Consider the following 19885-nt stretch of genomic DNA (forward strand, 5'->3'; position numbering starts at 1 on the left):
TCAATAAATATTAAGAATTTAAATGCAAATTATAAACCATGTAGATTTTTGTATATTTCCCAGGCAAATGGTTCAGTGGATAGAGTACTGGAACTGCAGTCAGGAAGACCTAAGTTCAAATTCAGCCTCAGACACTAACTAGCTGGGTATTCCAGGGTAAGTCATTTATCTTCTGTTTCCCTAAAACCACTCAAGAAGGAAATGGCAAACCACTCCAGTTTCCTTATCAAGAAAACGCCATTAACAGTATTGGTGTTCTACGGTCCATGGAATCATGAAGAGTCAGACGTGACTGAATAGCAACAAACCCTACATAAATGCATGTGTATAGGCTTAAATGATATAGAGGTATGTGTGTACATTTTGGGTATACATGTACCTATATAACCCTGTATATGTGCATATATATATATATGTGTGTGTGTGTGTGTGTGTGTGTGCACATATGCATGTGTTTGTATGCATACATGCATGTTTGTATAGAAAGTGGCTCTTTGAACCTAAAAATCATGCTACTAAATAAGCAATATTTAGGGAGGAAAACAAATGTAATTCTAATCTAGGACCATGCTCTCTCAAGAGAAGACAAAATAACTAGTCTCTTCCTGCTCCACTCAAGGCAGAAATCACAGTCTGCTTTAGAGAGGGATGAGCAAGATTCCAGCAAAATCTTTCAATGTCTTCTCTCAAGCTGCATGTTTATTCATTTAGACATTCCATATGGATATACACATCTTACATAAGCAGCTATATACACTCATATTTATATGTGTATGTATATATGTATGTGTATAAATACACACACACACACACACACACACACCTTTACCATTTTACTGATGAGAAAATTGCCACCAAGAGATCTAAAGTGCTTTGTCCAAGATCACAGAGCACAACAGTACTAGAATTCAACATCAGGTCCTCTAACTCCAAAGTTTAGGGATGTTCTGATTGGTGGTGATCCCTGGTCCATCCCAGCATTTCATGAACTTCTCAGGCCATCTTCATTTCACTCCCTGCTCCACTTCTCACTCTCTTGCCTCTGAATGGGTACTCTTCCTCTGCCTTTTCGTACTTCCCAACTTCCTTTCATGTGCCCTCTTCCCCCACTGGAATGTAAGCTTTTTGATGGAAGGAAGTAGCTTTTTTGCTTGTATTTGTATTCCCAGTATTTAGAATAGTGCCTTGTACATTGTTGTTCAGTCTTTTCAGCAGTATCATTGACATTGTGAGCCCATGTGGGGTTTTCTTGGAAGATATGCTAGAATGATTTGCCATTTTCTTCTCCAGCTCATTTTACAGATGAGGAATCGAGTTAAGTGGGTTAAGTGACTTGCCCAGGATCACAGAGCTAATAAGTGTCTGAGGCCATATTTGAAATAGGGTCTTCCTAACTCCAGGACCACTGCTCTATCTATTGCACCACCTACCTGTCCCACTTAGTATAAAAAGGTGCTTAGTAATTGTCTATCTTCCATCCATCAATCTAGTTATCAGTTATATTTATCATCTAGCCTTCTAAAATATTTCCATAATAATACTAATACTAATACTAATACTAATACTACTACTACTAATAATAAATAGTATTATATATGTATAGGTATGTGTGTATGTATATATACATATACATTCTTTACTCATATAAATGCATGTGGTATATACGCATACGCATTAGAGTACATATTGCATTACATAACATATTTTATTTTATACTGGATGTTTTACATCTTGTATTGTGATAGACAACCAAAGGTATTCACGTAGCACTTTGAGGTTTACAAAGCACTACACAAACTTAATCTTATTTGAGCCTCACAACAACCCTATCACCTGTTTTACAGATTAGGAAACTGAGGTTCAGAGGGAATAAATGATTTGGTCACAAAGCTAGCACTGCTATTATTGTTGTTACCATAAATATCTCATTTCTCCTTCTCTCTCTCTCTCTCTCTCTCTCTCTCTCTCTCTCTCTCTCTCTCTCTCTTTCCCCCTTTTCCCCTTTTTCCTCTCTTCCTCTCTCTCTTTCTCTTGAAGGAATTCAGATAAAAATGGCCTGAGGAGAAATAACTATCTTTTCGTGAATCTTTCTAATGTCCTGTAAACTATTATATAGGAATATAAAAACTTTTTTTTTCTTTTGGTAAATGAATAAAGAGTATTGAAATGGAAGTTTATTATCTCTAAGCTCAGTGAAAAGATGTTTTAGACAGCTCCAGTAGCAGACAGGATGACAATGATGATGGGTATCTTATCCTGTTCCCACGTGTTTTTAATTTCTTTTCCTGGGTCTCTATATTTTGAAAGTTTTCAATTTAATATAATTTGGAGAGAATAAGCATTCAGCCTGATATCTATTAACAATGATGTTCTTAATGTTTTATTGATCAATGTAATTTTCAGGTGTTTGTGGACAACTCTTCTTTCAATAATAATAAACTAATTCTAATTATAGTTTTGTTGCTCTTATTGTCATTAATATTAAATTTTCAAAGATATTTTGAGGTTTATGTTTGTGGTCTGTAGATTTTCCATTTGTTAATTTATACAAGATATTGAACTTCTAGTGTATTGAGCCTCTGCCTTCTGAATCTGTCTTTCTAGGTATCTGTCTGATGCTAAAAGTTTGTGTCCTACAGTGATATGATGCTGTTCCTAGCACTTCATTGTATCATCCATATTGATCAACAAATAAAACTAGGCTTCTTAAAGATGTCTTTTCTTTCATTTCTGGTGATGATAGGAACATGAAATGATATCAAAGTCTACCACTATACAATTTTTGCAATCAAATATTCATGACATCCATTTCTTTCTTGCTTCTTTGTTCATAATGGTTGATCTACTTCCTGTAGATGCAGCCCATGAAATCTGTCTCTCTCTCTTCTTTTTTGGCTAGGCAATGGGGTTAAGTGACTTGCCCAGGGTCACACAGCTAGTAAGTATTATGTGCCTGAGGCCAGATTTGAACTCAGGTCCTCCTGAATCCAGGGCCAGTGCTCTATTTACTGCACTTTTTAAAATTTTTTTATTTTATTTTTTATTTTTTTATGAAATCTCTTTTGATATCACCTTTGGACCATAAATACTTCATAGGGTCTGTCCAGAGAAAATCCATTTCTGGTTATGTTAAACAAATTCCATGTTATATACATGTTGCAATTTTTTATTACTGCATTGTGAAGTTAGGTCTTTTCATTGCAAAAAAAAAAAATTCTCTCAAGTTTTCACCTGTTTGACATTTGCTATGATAACATCAACACTATTCCTCCTTTGTGATGAGCATTAACATGTAAATGGCTTCATTCAGGGAGGGGCTGATCAGTTCTCTTTTAACTAACAATGAAACAATTTTTATTTGACCATATCCTTGATCTGTTTTTGTTCATATTGTTATGTAATTATAGCTTTTGTTACTGGACTTGTGATTTCCCTTATAAATTCATTTTATTGTGCTAAGATAATATATATTGAGAATGCAAAGCATAATTGTTAACTTCTCTAAATATATTCTTTTCATTAAGTTTTGACTTTTAGTTACTAATCATTCTCTTAACTTATACAACTTTAACTTCCTCTTTGATAGTGCAAGACATTACCTAGAGAATAAGAAAATATTTGTAAGCATTAGCTGACCTACACTCCTTTAAAAAGCCATTAATAATCATTTCTTCCATTTCCTCTCCTCTCACCATTTTCTAAATCACAAACATTCAAAACTGCTGTCTCGAAAGTTCTGAAATACCCCTTATTTGGCACATAAAATGGCATTTTCTTAATCCTTATTCTTCTTGACCTCTCTTTAGCATTTGATACTATTGGCCCATCTTTATTCATGAGCATTTTATTTTCCCTTGGCTTTTGTGACATGGTTCTTTTTTTGGTACTCTCTCCTACTCATTACTCATTACCACTCCTTCTTAGTCTCCTTGCTAATAGTCACATCTTCCTGTCATGTTTTACACATTTTTTTAAAATCATGACCAAGCAGCATTTTCGTGTATAGCCATACTCATTAGACAAATGCCTTCTCATTTGCTTCCTCATTGTGATCACCAATGATTCCATTCAATAGATTTTATGTATTTTTATTTTTTAAAGGTAATTTTTTATTTATTTTTTTTGTTTTCAACATTTACTTCCACAAGATTTTGAGTTCTGAATTTTAACCCCATCTCACCCCTCCCCCACCCCAAGATGGCATGCATTATAAATACCCCTTCTCCTAGTCTGCCTTCCCTTCTATCTCTCCCCCCCTTCTCTTATCCCCTTCCCCTTCAATTTTCCTATAGGGCAGGATGGATTTCTGTACCCCATTTCCTGTATTTCTTATTTCCCAGTTGCATGTGAAAACATTTTTTTAAACATATGTTTTTAAAACTTTGGGTCCCAAATTTTCTCCCTTCCTCCCTTCCCACCCACCCTCATTGATAAGGCAAGCAACTAAAGATAGGTTATATATGTGCAGTTATGCAAAACACTTCCATAGTAGAAATACTGTGAAAAACTAACTCTATTTCCCTTAATCTTATCCCACCCACCCATTTATTCTATTCTTTATTTTGACCCTGTCCCTCCTCAGAATTATTTGCTTCTGATTACTCCCTTTCCCAATCTGCCCTCCTCTCTATCATTCCCCTACTCTCTTATCCCCTTCCCCCCTTATTTTCCTGTAGGGTAAGACAGATTTCCACACCCAACTGAGTGTGTATGTTATTCCCTCCTTAAGTCAAATCCTATCAGAATAAGATTCACTCATTCCCTCTCACCTTCCCCTGTTTCTCCTCCATTGTAAGGGCCTTTTCTTTTCTGTTTTTTTTTTTTTTTTGTGGGATAATCTACCCCATTCTACCTCTCCCTTTCTCCTTCTCCTAGTATATTCCTCTCTCACCCCTTAATTTTATTCTCCAGATATGACCCCTTCATTTTCAACTCACCCTGTGCCCTCTATCTATCTATATCTATCTATCTATATCTCTATATATGTACACATAATTTTTCCCCTCCAACTACCACAATACTGACAAAGGTCTCATGAGTTACAAATATCATCTTTCCATGCAGGAATGTAAACAGTTCAACCTTAATAAGTCTCTTATGATTTTCTCTTTCCTGTTTACCTCTTCATGTTCTACTAGAGTCTTGTATTTGAAAATCAAATTTTCTATTCAACTCTGGTCTTTTCATCAAAAATGCTTGAAAGTCCTCTATTTCATTGAATGACCATTTTCCCCCCTGCAGGATTATACTCAGTTTTGCTGGGTAGGTGATTCTTGGTTGTAATCCTATCTCCTTTGCTCTCCGTAATATTATATTCCATGCCCTGCGGTCCCTTAATGCAGAAGCAACTAAATCTTGTGTTATCCTGATTGTGTTTCCACAATACTTGAATTGTTTCTTTCTGGCTGCTTGTAATATTTTCTCCTTGACCTGGGAACTCTGGAATTTGGCTACAATATTCCTAGGAGTTTTCCTTTGGGGATCTCTTCAGGAGGAGATCAGTGGATTCTTTCAATTTCTATTTTGCCCTGTGGTTCTAAAATATCAGGACAGTTTTCCTTGATAATTTCTTGAAAGATGATGTCTAGGCTCTTTTTTTTTTTTGATCATGGCTTTCAGATAGTCCAATAATTTTTAAATTCCCTCTCCTGGATCTATTTTCCAGGTCAGTTGTTTTTCCAATGAGATATTTCACATTATTTTCTAATTTTTCATTCTTTTGGATTTGTTTTACATTGTATTGATTTCTCATAAAGGCACTAGCTTCCTATTGCTCTATACTAATTTTTAAGGAAGTATGTTCTTCAGTAAGCTTTTGGACTTCTTTTTCCTTTTGGCCAATTTTGCTTTTGAAGGCATTCTTTTCCTCATTGGCTTTTTGGACCTCTTTGGCCATTTGGGTTAGGCTATCTTTTAAGGTGTTATTTTCTTCAGTATTTTTTTGGGTCTCCTTTAGCAAGCTGTTGACTTGTTTTTCATGATTTTTTTGCATCACTCTCAGTTTTTTCACTCTACGTCTCTTACTTGCTTCTTAAAATCCCTTTTGAGCTCTTCCAAGGCCTGGGACTGATTCATATTCTTCTTGGAGGCTTTGGATGTAGGAGCTTTGGCTTTGTTGTCTTCTTCTGGTTGTATGTTTTGATCTTCTTTGTCACCAAAGTAAGATAATATAGTCTGATTCTTTTTGCGCTGCTTACTCACGATCCCGGCCAATTACTTGAGTTTTAAACTCTTTATTAAGGTAAAAGTCTGCTTCCAATGTGAAGAGTGTACTGTCCCAAGCTTTGGGAGGTTTGTACAGCTGTTTTCAGAGGTACTTCTAGGGATCTGTAAATTTCGGCTCTCCCAAGGTGGTATGATAAGGGGCGAAGTGTTTTCTCTCCACGACCACTACAAGCTCCACAGCACCAGTGCTTCTCCTTGCCCCAGGACTGCCTCTCCGAACTGTGACCCAGATCCAAGCGCTGGTAAAGCAAGAGATTCCTGCCTCAGCACTGGCAAAGAGATCCCTGCAATCCACCTCTTGATCAGCCACTAGATTCCCCCTCAGTCTGTGGGCTGGAAGCTCAGTAAAAAGCCGCAGCCCCGAGCCTCGCTCACAACTTGTGGTTGAGACCTAGCTCCTCTTTTACTGTAGTCACAGGCTTTTCTCACTGACCTTCTAAGTTGTCTTTGGCTTTCATGGGTTGAGAAGTTTGGAAACTGCCACAGCCGCCCACGATTCAGTCCTCTGAGGCCGGCTCTAGGGTCGCTGCAGCCTACGCACCCACACCAAACTGCGCTCCTCTCCCCGCCCAGTGCAATATGCCTTTCTGATCAACCATCCAGGCTGTCTTTGGCTGGAAATGTGTTTCACTCTGTCTTTTTATGGGTTCTGCTGCTTTAGAATTTGTTTAGAGCCATTTTTTAACAGGTATTTGGTGGGGTTTGAGAGAGAGCTCTAGCAAGTCACTGCTTTCACTCCGCCATCTTGGCTCTGCCCCTGATTTTATATATTTTTAAAAGATTCTATAATTCCTATAAGTCTTCTTACCATGGAATCATAAATATTTTTAAGTATTTATCAAAGTTCATAAAACCTTTTTTTAAAATGATTTTATTATGAATTTAATCTTCAAATTTAAACATGATTAAGAACAAAGAAAATGGCCTATGGAATGATAAATGAACTTTTATTACGTAGTTTGTGTACAATGAAGTATATACTAACTTTGGCAAGTTATAAACAAAATTACTGTTTTTCATCCCATCATATTTTGTTTTTTTTAGATCTTACCTATTTTCTTTATAAGGTGAAAATTTATATTTGTTTATGGTCAACTGTTAATTATCATTCATTGGCAGCAAATCTTTAAATCTTAGAACTTAAAGGCTGGAATGGACCTAACAATCAATTAGTCAAAGCCTCTAATTTTAGAGTAAGAAAATTGAGGCCCAGAGAGAGGGGATAATGTGATAAAAAGTGATATATCACAGCTAAAAAGTGATAAAGCCAGAACTTGAACTCATGGTTCATGCTCTAGGTAGGTTCATTATACTGAAATGCTTCTCAGAAAGTCAAGTCTCCCTAGATTAATTTTTATTGCTAGTAGGTATCTACTTTGAGTAATAGGTTACTCTTTTTTACTAAAATAAAATAAAACTATCACATTTTATGACAAACTCTAAATACAAAATAATGTAATATATTATATACAGATTGATGAAATCTTTCATTATTTTCCTCTTTATAACTCTGAAAAACAATAATTATTATATAATTATAATTAATGTTATGTGTAGGCTTTGGGGGGCATAGTTCCTCAAAAATAATTGTTATTAATAATAACATTTATAATTCTTTTTTTAACCCACTAATTTAGATTGATGTTTTATTATAATATTAGCTACAGCAGAAAATGTCATTAAATACCAATAAGAAGTTACATGTGTTGGTAATATTTGATTGATAAACCAAAGCACTCTTCATTTACCTACACCAAAAGTATAATAAGATTTTTTGGTTCAAAGACTTACTTCAATGCATCATCACAAAACATGTCTATTAAGCATTCTTATTCATATTGATTATGACAAAATGTATTAAATTTGTCCATAGCAAATGGGTTCCTCATTCATTCTTATCTGCCAATATAAAACTCCTTAAAATAAAAAGAGAATTTCTCCTATAAACCAATTAAGTTGCAAATAATTAGGCATTCACTTTCCTCTATTTCATTGGCAGGGTGGGTATTTTTTAAATTAAGAAAAATACCAAAATGTTATTTCCTAACTTATTATCCATTGCAATAACTTTTTAAAAATTAGATTTATTTTTAAAATATTTATTTTAACATTCATTTAAATATTATTTATTTATAGTATTTATAACGTTAAAAAGTTTGAGTTCCAAATTCTCTCCCTCCTTCTTATCCCTCTTCTACCCACTGAGAAGGCAAGCAATATGACATCAATTATATATTTGGAATCACACAAAACATATTTCCATATTAGCCATATTATGCCCTCAAAAAAGCATGAAACAAAGAAAATGAGAAAACTACACTTTAATTTGCGCTTCATTAGTTCTTTCTCTGGGGGTGGAAAGCATTTTTCATCATCATTCCTTTGGAATTTCCTTGGATCATTGTATTGATCAGAGTAGTTAAATATACCACAGCTAATCATCATTAAAATATCAGTGTACAGTGTTCTTCTGGTTCTGTTCACTTCACTTTCCATCAATTTATATAAAAGTTCTTAGTGTTTTTTTTTCTGAAATCATCTTGTTCATCATTTTTTATAGCAAAATAGTACTTCATCACAATCATATGCCACAACTTGTTTGACCATTCCCCAACTAATGGACATGTCCTCAATTTCTATTTCTTTGCCATCACAAAAAGAGGTGTTATAAATATTTTTTGTACATATAAGTCCTTTTCCTTTCTCTTTGATTTCTTTAGGGTGCAAATCTAGTTGTGCTGATGGGTCAAAGGTTATTCACAGTTTTATAGCTTTTTAGGCATAGTTTCAAATTGTTCTCTAGAATGTTTGAACCAGTTCCAACTCTATCAAAAATTATCAGTATATATATTTTCCCTTTTGCCTTCTAGCATTTGTCATTTTTGATAGGTGTGAGGTGGTACCTAAGAGTTGTTTTCATTTGAGTTTATCTAATCAATAATGATTCAGAGCATTTTATATGACTATAGATAGATAGCTTTGATATCTTTTTCTGAAAATTGCCTGTTCATATCACTTGAAAATTTATCAATTGGAGAATGGGTCTTATTTTTATAAATTTGACTCAGTTTCCTATATATATGAGAAATAAGATTGATCAGAGAACCTTGCTATTTTTTTATTACTTCATTGTTTATCAAAATGTATTTTCCCTGATTTTCTTCTCTAATTAGGTCTATGTTGCTTTTACTTTGTCTGAGATAATGTTACCTTTCTTATATTAGCTAAAACATAACAGATTATACTCCATTTCCTTATTTTAACTCTGTGTGTGTCTTTCTATTTCAAATGTGTCCCTTGTAAACAGCACATTTTTAGATTCTGGTTTCTAATCTATTTTTCTATTTACTTGCATTTTTTGAGGTGAGTTCAACTCATTCACATTCAATAATGATTGCTGGGGCAGCTAGGTGGCGCAGTGGATAGAGCACCAGCCCTGAAGTCAGGAGGACCTGAGTTCAAATCTGGCCTCAGACCAAACACTTGACACTTACTAGCTGTGTGACCCTGGGCAAGTCACTTAACCCCAATTGCCTCACTAAACAAAAAAAAAATGATTGCTAACTTTGTGTTTGCCTCCATTCTCTTTTCTTCTATTTATCCTTCTCTCTTTCTTTTTGTCCTGCTCCCCCTCAGTGTTGCAGGGTAGGTTATTGTTGGTCATAATCCTAGCCCCTTTGCCTTCTGAAATATCATATTTCAATCCCTTTGCCCCTAAATGTGGAAGCTGCTAAATTTTGTGTGATACTGAAAGAGACTCTACAATATTTGAATTGTTTCTTTCTGGCTGCTTGCAATATTTTGTTTTTGACCTAGAAGCTCTGGAATTTGGCTATAATATTTCTGAAAGTTTTTTTTTTAAATTTTGGGACCTCTTTCAATTAGTGATTGGTGTATTCTTTCCATTTCTATTTTACCCTCTGACTCTAGAATACCAAGATACTTTATAAGTTCTTGAAATATAATACCAAGGCCCCCCCCATTTTTTTTTAATAAATCATGGTTTTCAGATAGTTCAATAATTCTTAAATTATTCCTCCCTCATCTATATTCCAGGCCAATTGTATTTTGGAAGAGATATTTCACATTATCTTTTGTTTTTTACATTATTATGATTTTGTTTTATTCTTTCTTGATGTCTCATGAAGTCACTAGCTTCTACTTGCCCAATTCTAATTTTTTTCTGTTTACACTCTAATTTATTTATTTTTAGTTTTCAATATTGACTTCCACAAGATCTTGAGTTCCAAATTTTCTCCCACCTCTCCCCTACCCTCACCACAAGACAACATGAATTCTGAATATCTGCCCTCCCTTCTATCACCTCCCTTATCTTATCCCCTCCCCCTTCTATTTTCCTGTAGGGCAGGATAGATTTTTATACCCCATTGCCTGTATATCTTATTTCCAAGTTGCATATAAAAACTATTTTTAACATTTGTTTTTAAAACTTTGGGTTCCAAATATGCTTCCTTCCTCCCTACCCACTCACCCTCATTGAGAAGGCAAGCAACTTGATTCAGGTTATACATGTGTAGTCATGCAAAATGCTTCCATAATAGCCACGTTGTGAAAAACTAACTATTTCCCTTCATCATATCCCACCCTCCATTTATTCTATTCTTTCCTTTGACCTTGTCCTTCCACAAAAGTGTTTCCTTCTGATTACCCTACCCCCAGTCTAGCACCCTTCTATTATCCCCTTGTTCTTGTCCCCTTCCCCCCTATTTTCCTGTAGGATAAGATAGAATTCCATACCTAATTGAATGTGTAGGGTAGTACTACTCCTACTACCCTAATACTGAGAAAGGTCTTATGAGTTACAAATATCATCTTTCCATGTAGGAATGTAAACAGTTCAACTTTAATAACTCCCTTATGATTTATCTTTCCTGTTTACCTTTTCATGCTTCTCCTGAGTTTTATAACTGAAAGTCAAATTTTCTATTCAGCTCTGGTCTTTTCATCAAGAATGCTTGAAAGTCTTCTATTTCACTGAATGTCCATTTTCCCCCTGAAGGATTATACTTAGTTTTGCTTAGTAGGTGATTCTTGGTTGTAATCCTAGTTCCTTTGACCTCCATAATATCATATTCCAAACCCTCCAGTCCCTTAATGTAGAAGCAACTAAATCTTGTGTTATCCTGATTGTGTGTCCACAATACTTGAATTGTTTCTTTCTGACTGGTTGCAATATTTTCTCTTTGACCTGGGAATTCTGGAATTTGGCTACAATATTCCTAGGAGTTTTCCTTTGGGGATCTCTTTTAGGATGTGACAGGTATATTCTTTTAATTTCTATTTTACCTTCTAGTTATAGAATATCAGGGCAGTTTTCCTTGATAATTTCTTGAAAGATGATGTCTAGGCTCTTTCTGATCATTGTTTTCAGGTAGTTCAGTGATTTTTAAGTTATTTCTCCTGGATCTATTTTCCAGGTCATTTGTTTTTTCCAATGAGAAATTTCACATTGTCTTATATTTTTTCATTATTTTGGATTTGTTTTACAGTGTCTTGATTTCTCATAAAGTCATTAGCTTCTACTTGCTCCATTTTAATTTTTAAGAAATTATTTTCTTCAGCGAGCTTTTGGATTTCCTTTTCCATTTGACCAATTTTGTTTTTGAAGGCATTCTTCTCCTCATTGGCTTTTTGGACCTCTTTGTCCATTTGGGTTAGTCTATTTTTAAGGTATTATTTTCTTCAGTATTTTTTTGGTTTTCCTTTAGCAAGCTGTTGACTTGTTTTTCATTATTTTTTTGAATCACTCTCATTAATCTTCCCAGTTTTTCTTCCACTTCTCTTACTTGCTTCTCAAAATCCTTTCTGTGTTCTTCCATGGCCTGGGACTAATTCATATTTTTCTTGGAGGCTATGGATGTAGGAACTTTGACTTTGTTATCTTCTTCTGAGTGTATGTTTTGATCTTCTTTGTCATCAAAGTAAGAGTCTATGGTCTGACATTTTTTGTGCTGTTTGCTCATGTTCCCAACCAATTACTTGATTTATAAACTTTTTGTTAAAGTAAGGGTCTGCTTCCAGTATGGAGAATGGAGAATGTACTGTCCCACTCTTCAGAGTTTTTGTGCAGCTGTTTTCAGAGGTACTTCTAGGGACCTATAAATTTTCAGTTCTTCCAAGGTGATATGATCAAAGGCAATATATTTACTAATTTCCTGGCCTGGGCTCTGTTCTATGAGTGACCACAAGTACTCTTTTCTTTCCAGGAACTTGAGAACAATTCCCTCTCTACCGCGGCCACAAGCTCCACCATGCCAGCTCTCCTCCTCACCCCAGGATATCCACTCAGCCCTGAAACTTAGATCCAAGCATGGACAGTGCAAGAGAATTCTTCTTCAGCACCAGCAAAGAGGTTCCTGCAATTCCCCTCTGATTAGCCACTCAATTCCCTCTCAGTCTGTGGGTCAAGAGCTCTGAAAGCAGCCATTGCTCAGGGGCTGCACCAGAACTGGGCCTGGACCAAGGTACTCTCTTACCATAGTCGAAGAGACCTTTCCTACTGACTTTCTAAGTTGTGTTTGGCATTTGTGGATTTAGAAGTCTGGGAATTGCCACAGTTGCCTGGGATTCAGTCCCCTGAGGCCTGCTCCAGGTTCACTGAGGCCCCATCTTGGCCTATGCTGTCCATGCAGGACTGTGCTCCTCTCCCACCCTGGCACAACAGACTTTTCCAATCAACTATCCAGGTTGTCTTGGGCTGGAAATTGTTTCATTCTGTCTTTTTGTGGGTTCTGCTGCTCTAGAATTTTTTAAGGGACATTTTATAGGTATTTGGAGGGGTTTAGGGGAGAGCTCAAGCAAGTCACTGTTTTTACTCCATCATCTTGGCTCTGCAACCCCCACCCCATTCTAATTTTTATGGAATTATTTTGAACCTCTTTTAAAATTTGGCTTTTTAAGTTCTTTTCTTCAGTAAACTTTTGCACCTCTTTTACTATTACCCCATTTCCCCCCATTAATTTTTAAGATGTTCTTTTCTTGAGCATTTTTGTGCCTCTTTTTACCAAGTTGTTAATTTTCTTTTTTATAATTTGCTTGTACCACTGTCATTTCTTTCCATAATTTTTTTTTTCTCTTCTACATTATCTCTTCTAGGAATTGTTGTTGGGCTTGTTTCCAATTAGCACTTTTTTTTCTCCTCTGAGGCTTTGGTTGTAGCTGTTTTGACATTGTTGTCTTCTTACTTAGTGTCTTGGTCTCCCCTGCTACCATAGCAGCTTTTATAGTCAAGTTCTTTTTGTTATTATTGTTTGCTCATTTTTATAATCTATTTCTTGACTTTGAGTTTTATGTTAAAGTTGTACTCTCATCATCTGTGGCTCGGCAGGCCTGTGCCAAGCTCCAGGTTTTTTCATGCTGCTGTTTTCAGAGATGGTTCAAGTTTTTGGTGCTTTGAAAGTGGTGTGATATGTTTTGGTTTTTATCCAGGAAGGGCTTCTGCTCCCATGCAGCTATAAGTACTAGTGCTCTTCTTGGCCCTTGAACTGTGAACAGGCCCCCTCCTCTCTTACAGCAACATGTTTTAATGTTCCTCTCTGCACTGGAAGTGCAGCCATGGCCCCTGCTCCCTCATGACTTATCACTAGGGCCCCTCTCTACCCTTGGACTGTGACCCAGAACTGTGTATGTGCAATAGAGGACTGACCTCTCCTGCCAACCTGCTAAACTTTCTTAGGCTGCAAAAAATGGCTCACTCTGACATTTCAATGGCTCTGCTACTCCAAAATTTTGAATTGAGCCTTTATTTTAAGGGGAATATTGGGAGAGTTTGGCTATGTTGCTGCCTCTATTCAACCATGTTGGCTCTGCCCCCAAAGTAATGGATTTCTTTGTTGATATCTGGAGTCATATCTCTACCTTAGTATCAACTCATTTAAAATAGTTTTTCATTCTACTTACTTTGTATGTAACTTAAAGAGAAATTCTTTAAAACCAAATTATTTTCTTTACTTCAAGGAATTCTGTATTTTATATAGAGTAAAATTAAGAAATATCTCAAAAAATTTTGGACATAAGTCAATGAAGTATGATTTTAGTCTATAGAACTTCTAGTTCTCTTCAAATCTTTATATTTGGGGTGATTTTCTATGACATTCAATTATATTCCAGTTACAACTTCCCCATTTCTGATTGGCTTACTGAACCAGTAAGGCCTAGTATATGACATATGAGTAATAATTCTAACTTGCTAAAACTCTCTGGATAGCTTTTGGATTCAGTTGATTTTTTTAAGGAACATCAATTGCTATAAACAAATTAACTGATGACTCATATCTATCAGTACAGTGATAAAAATAAATGAATGAATAGAATTTAGAAATGAGACCTAAAAAGTTATCTAGTGGAACTCTCATTTTATAGATGATAAAACTGAAGCTAAGAAAGGTCTGAATTCCTTACTTGCTCAAGATTACACAAATAGTAGTCACAGAAATGGAATTCAAACCCAGATCCTTTTAAATGAAACTCAGTGCTCTTTTCACTATATTATAAATCCCTATTCATTACTTTAATATTATGTATTTACAGAAATCTCAAGAATATATTTTCCACTTCATTAAACTTTTTAAGCATCCATTATGTTAAAAACATTTGCTAGGCATGTTGCTTTCTCTTTCAGAGACTGTCATATTCCAAGGAAAAGAGAACACACACACACACACATAACATTAGATTAAAATGGCCCATAAACTACACTCTCATTAGAATGTGTTTAAAGAGGGAAGAATATATAGAATTTTTAAGTTGGATATAGAAATCTATCTTATCCAACAGGTAAGATGGAAAAAGAAGAGAAAGGTGGGGAGGTGATAAAATAGAGAGCAGACTAAGGGAGGCAACAGTCAGAAGCAAAACAGACTTGAGGAAAGATAGTATAAAAATAGAGAAAGAAGGATGAAGAGAAGAAAATAAGATTGGAGAAATGCACAATAATCATAACTGAATGTGAAAGGGATAAATTCACCCATAAAATGGAAGTAGATAGCAGAATGGATTGAAAGCTAGAATCCAACTTTATGTCATCTATAAGAAACACACTTGAAACAGAAAGAAACATATAAAGTAAAAATAAGGGACAGTGGAGGTAGAGCCAAGATGGCAGAGAAAAAGCATAGATTCACCTGAGCTTTCCCCAAAACAGCTTCAAACACATTTAAATAATGCCTCAAAACAAATTCTAGAGGGCAGAAAACACAAAAGGATGGAGTGAAATAATCCTCCAGCACAATACAACTTAGACGGTCAGCAGGAAAAGCCTGTTGAACCTGGGTAAGATTGGAGCATAGTCTAGTATAGACCATGACACATCAAACCAGCAGTAGGCTTTGGTGGTGGCTGAATCAGTGGCAGCAGTGGCAGTTTCTGGACCTCTTAGCACCCAAACAGTAAGGGGGTCACACAACTAATCCAAAAGAGATTACAGGAGTCTCTTTGCTAGCACAGGGATGAGATTCTGTTGCATTGCCCACACTCTGATCCAAGTCACAGCCCTGAGTCTCAGTCCCATGGTGAGGAGGAGCATTAGCACACTAGAGCTTGCATCCAAAGGGAAACTGGGACCCTGGTCCCCAGTTCCAGAGTGGAAAAGAGCACTTGTGGTTACTCACAGACCAGTACACAGAACAGGAGAATAGCAAATACACCTCTCCCTAAATCATACTATCTTGAAGAACCAAAAATTGACAGATCCCCAGAGTTACCTTTGAAAACAGCTGCACAAAAATCCCAAAGTTTGGGACAGTGCCCCCTCCACTCTAGAAAAAGAGCCGTACTTTAGCAGAGTCAAAATACAAGAAATAGTCTAGAAAAGGGAGCAAATAGCAAAGTTACTATAATGACAGGGAAGATCAAAACAAATTCAGAAGACAACAGTCAAAACTTCTAAATGAAAAACTTCAAAGAAAAATATGAATTGGTTCCAGGCCATGGGAGAGATCAGAAAGGATTTTTAAAATCAAGCAAGAGAGATAGAGGAAAAATTGGGAAGAGAAATGAGAGTGGTACAAGAAAGTCATGGGAAAAAAAGAGTCAACAGCTTGGTAAAAGAGACACAAAAAATACTGAAGAAACAATACCTTAAAAAAAAAAAGAGGATAGACCAAATAGTGAAAAGAGGCACAGAAATCCAATGGAGAGAAGAATGCTTTGAAACACAGAAAAGCACAAGTGACCAAATGGAAAAAAAAAGAGAGACAAAAATCCACTGAAGAAAATAACTTCTTAATAATTAGAATTGGCCAAATGTAAAAGGAGGTAAAAAAGCTTACCAAAGAAAATAATTCCTTAAAAATTCAAATTGAGCAAGTGGAAACTAATGATTTTATGGGACATTAAGAAAAAAACAAAATCAAAAGAAATCTATCTTCCCACACAGGAAAATGAATAGTACAGTAGTAGCATACAGGGAAAAGTAATGATAAAGGTGGGAGTGCAGATGATTGAAGAGGGGCAGACTAGGCGAGCTAAAAATCAGAAGCAAAACATTTTTGAGAATGGATAGGTGAAAGGAGAGAGAGTAGGACAAACAGTGGAAAATTAGGCTGGAAGGAAATATACAGCTAGGCAACCATTATTATGAAAAAAATTACAGCCAGTTTCCCTGATAAAGACCTCATTTCTCAAATATATAGGAACTGAGTCAAATTTATAGAAATAACAGTTATACGTCAATTGATAAATGGTCACAGGACATGAACAGACAGTTTTCAGATGAAGTAATCAAACATTTCTATAGACATATGAAATAATGATCTAAATCACTGCTGATTAGAGAAATGCAAATTAAAACAATTTTGAACTACCTATCAGATTGACTAATATGACTGAAAAGAAAAATGACAAAGATTAGAGGGATGTGGAAAAATTAAAGCACTAATGCACTGTTGGTGAAGTTGTATACCGATTCAACTATGCCTAAAGGGCTAGAAAAACCATGCATATGCTTTAACCAATCAATATCACTATTAGGTTTGTACCCTAAAGATATAGAAAAGGGAAAAGGACCTATCAGTACAAAAATATTTATAGGAGTTCTTTTATTGTAGCAAAGAATTGAAAATTGAGTGAATGTCCATCAATTGGGGAATAATTGAACAAGTTATTGTATATGATTTTGATGAATTACTATTATGCTATAAGAAATGATGAGCAGGATTCTCTCAGAAAAATGTGGAAAGTCTTACATGAACTGATACAAAGTGAAGTGAGCAAAACCACAAATCACTGTACACAATACTAGCAATATTATATGTAGATCAACTGTGAATTACAGCTATTCTCAGCAATACAATGATCCAAGACAAATCTGAAGGACTTATGCTGAAAGGTGCTATCTGTCTCCAGAGAAAGAACTAGTGGAGTCTGAATGTAGATTGAAGCATACATTTTCTTTACTTTCTTTATTTTTCTTTTTTCTTGTCTGTGCTTTCTTTCACAGCATGACTTACATGGAAATATGTTCTGCATATTTTCATGACTACACATGTATAACCTATATCAAATGGCTTACCTTCTTAATGGGGGGAGAGGGAGAGAATTTGGAACTCAAAAATTGAAAAAAAAATTTCAAAATTGTCTTTATATGTAATTTAGGAAAAAACAGTATTAAATTAAAATTAGGGGTGGGAGCAAAATTTGTTAGGCTTCAGATGAAGTAATATTGGCAATGGTAGCAATCATCTCAGAAAAAGCAAAACTAAAAACAGACCTAATTAAAAGAGGAATCAGGGAAATTACATCTTCCTATAAAGGTACCACAGGTAACGAAGTACTAGCTATACTAAATACATATGTACCAATTGGTATAATATCCAAATGCTTAATGAAAAGTTAAATGAATCACAAGAGGAAATACACATTAAAACTATACTAATTGAGGAAATTCAACTTTCACCTCTCAAAGCTACATAAATCTAACCATAAAATAAATAATAAAGAAGTTAAGGAGAAGAGTAGAATCTTAGAAAGTTAGATATGATAGACCACTAAAGAAAATAAAGTGGGAATAGAAAAGAACATACTTTTTCCTATGTTACATATGGCACCTTCACAAAAAATGACTGTACTAGGGCATTAAAAACTTCACAACCAAATGCTGAAAAGCAAAAATAATAAATTCACCCTTTTTCAACCATAATGAAATAAAAATTACATTTAATAAAGTGCCATGGAAGCATGGACTAAAAATTAATTGGAAACTAAACTATCTAATCCTAAAGAATGAGTCAAAGAACAAATCACAGAAACAATCAATAATTTCATTAAAGAAAATCACAACAATGAGCCACTATTCCAATATCTATGGAATGAAGCCAAAGCAGTATTTAGTGGAATATGTGTGTGTGTGTGTGTATGCTTACATAAATAAAATTGAGAAACAGCAGATTAATGAATTGGATACGGAACAAAAAAAAACCTAGAAAAATTAACAAATTAAAAATCACCAATTAAACACCAAAATGGAAATCCTGAAAATCAAAGGAGAGATTAATAAAATTATAAGTAAAAAATGATGTAATAAATAAAACAAATACCTTAAAAAACTAATAATATAGATAAACCATTTTTTAATTTGATTTAAAAAGAAAATCAAATTACCAGTATCAAAAGTAAAAAGGTAAATGCATCATCAATGAAGATGAAATTAAAGCAATTATGAGGAGTTATGTTGCCCACTTATATGCCATAAAAACTGATCATTTAAGTGAAATGGGTAATTATTTTTTGATGTTCAGTTATTTTGTAGTCATGTCTGACTCTGTGATGCCATTTGGGGTTTTCTTTACAAAGATACTGGAGTGGTTTATCACTTCCTTCTCCAGCTCATTTTACAGATGAGGAATTGAGGCAAACAAGGTTAAGTGACTTGCCCAGGGTCACGCAGCTAGTAAGTGTCTGAATCCAGATTTGAACTCAGAAAGATGAGTCTTCTTGATTCCAAGTCTTGCACTTTATCCACTGCTCCACCTAGCTGCCAATGATAAATATTTTAAAACTATGAATTGACCAGATTAACAGATGAGGAAATAGATTATTTAGATAAACCTATGTTACAAAAAGAAATTGAGCAAGTCATCAAAGAGCTCCTGAAGAAAACAATCACCAGGACCAGATGGATTTACAAATGACTTCTACCAGACATTTAAAGAACAAGTAATCTAAATACTATGCAAACTGTTTGAAAAAAAAAAGAATTCCTATCAAATTCATTTTCTGACACAATTATGATTTTGATACATAAACCAAAGAGAACAGAAATAGAGAAAGAAAACTATAGGCCAATTTCCCTAATGAATACTGATACAAATATTTTAAATAAAACACTAGCAAGGAGATTATAGCAACATATCACAAAGATCATGTGCTATGACCAGGTGGGATTTATAACAAAAAGGCCTGGCTAGTTCAATATTAGGTAAACTATCAGCATAATTGATCATATCAATAACAAAAACAACAAAAATTTTATAATTATCTCAATAGATGAAGAAAAACAATTGATAAAATTAAATACGCAAGTATAATAATAAAATGTAGCCTTTCTTAAAATGATAAGTAGTATCTAGGTAAAACTGAGAGCAAGCATTATCTTTAATGCAGATAAGATAGAATCTTCTCAATAAAGTCATGGGTGAAGCAA

This window comes from Vombatus ursinus, unplaced genomic scaffold (assembly GCF_900497805.2).
Source record: "Vombatus ursinus unplaced genomic scaffold, bare-nosed wombat genome assembly UNPS02014830.1, whole genome shotgun sequence".
Classification (NCBI taxonomy): Eukaryota; Metazoa; Chordata; class Mammalia; order Diprotodontia; family Vombatidae; genus Vombatus; species Vombatus ursinus.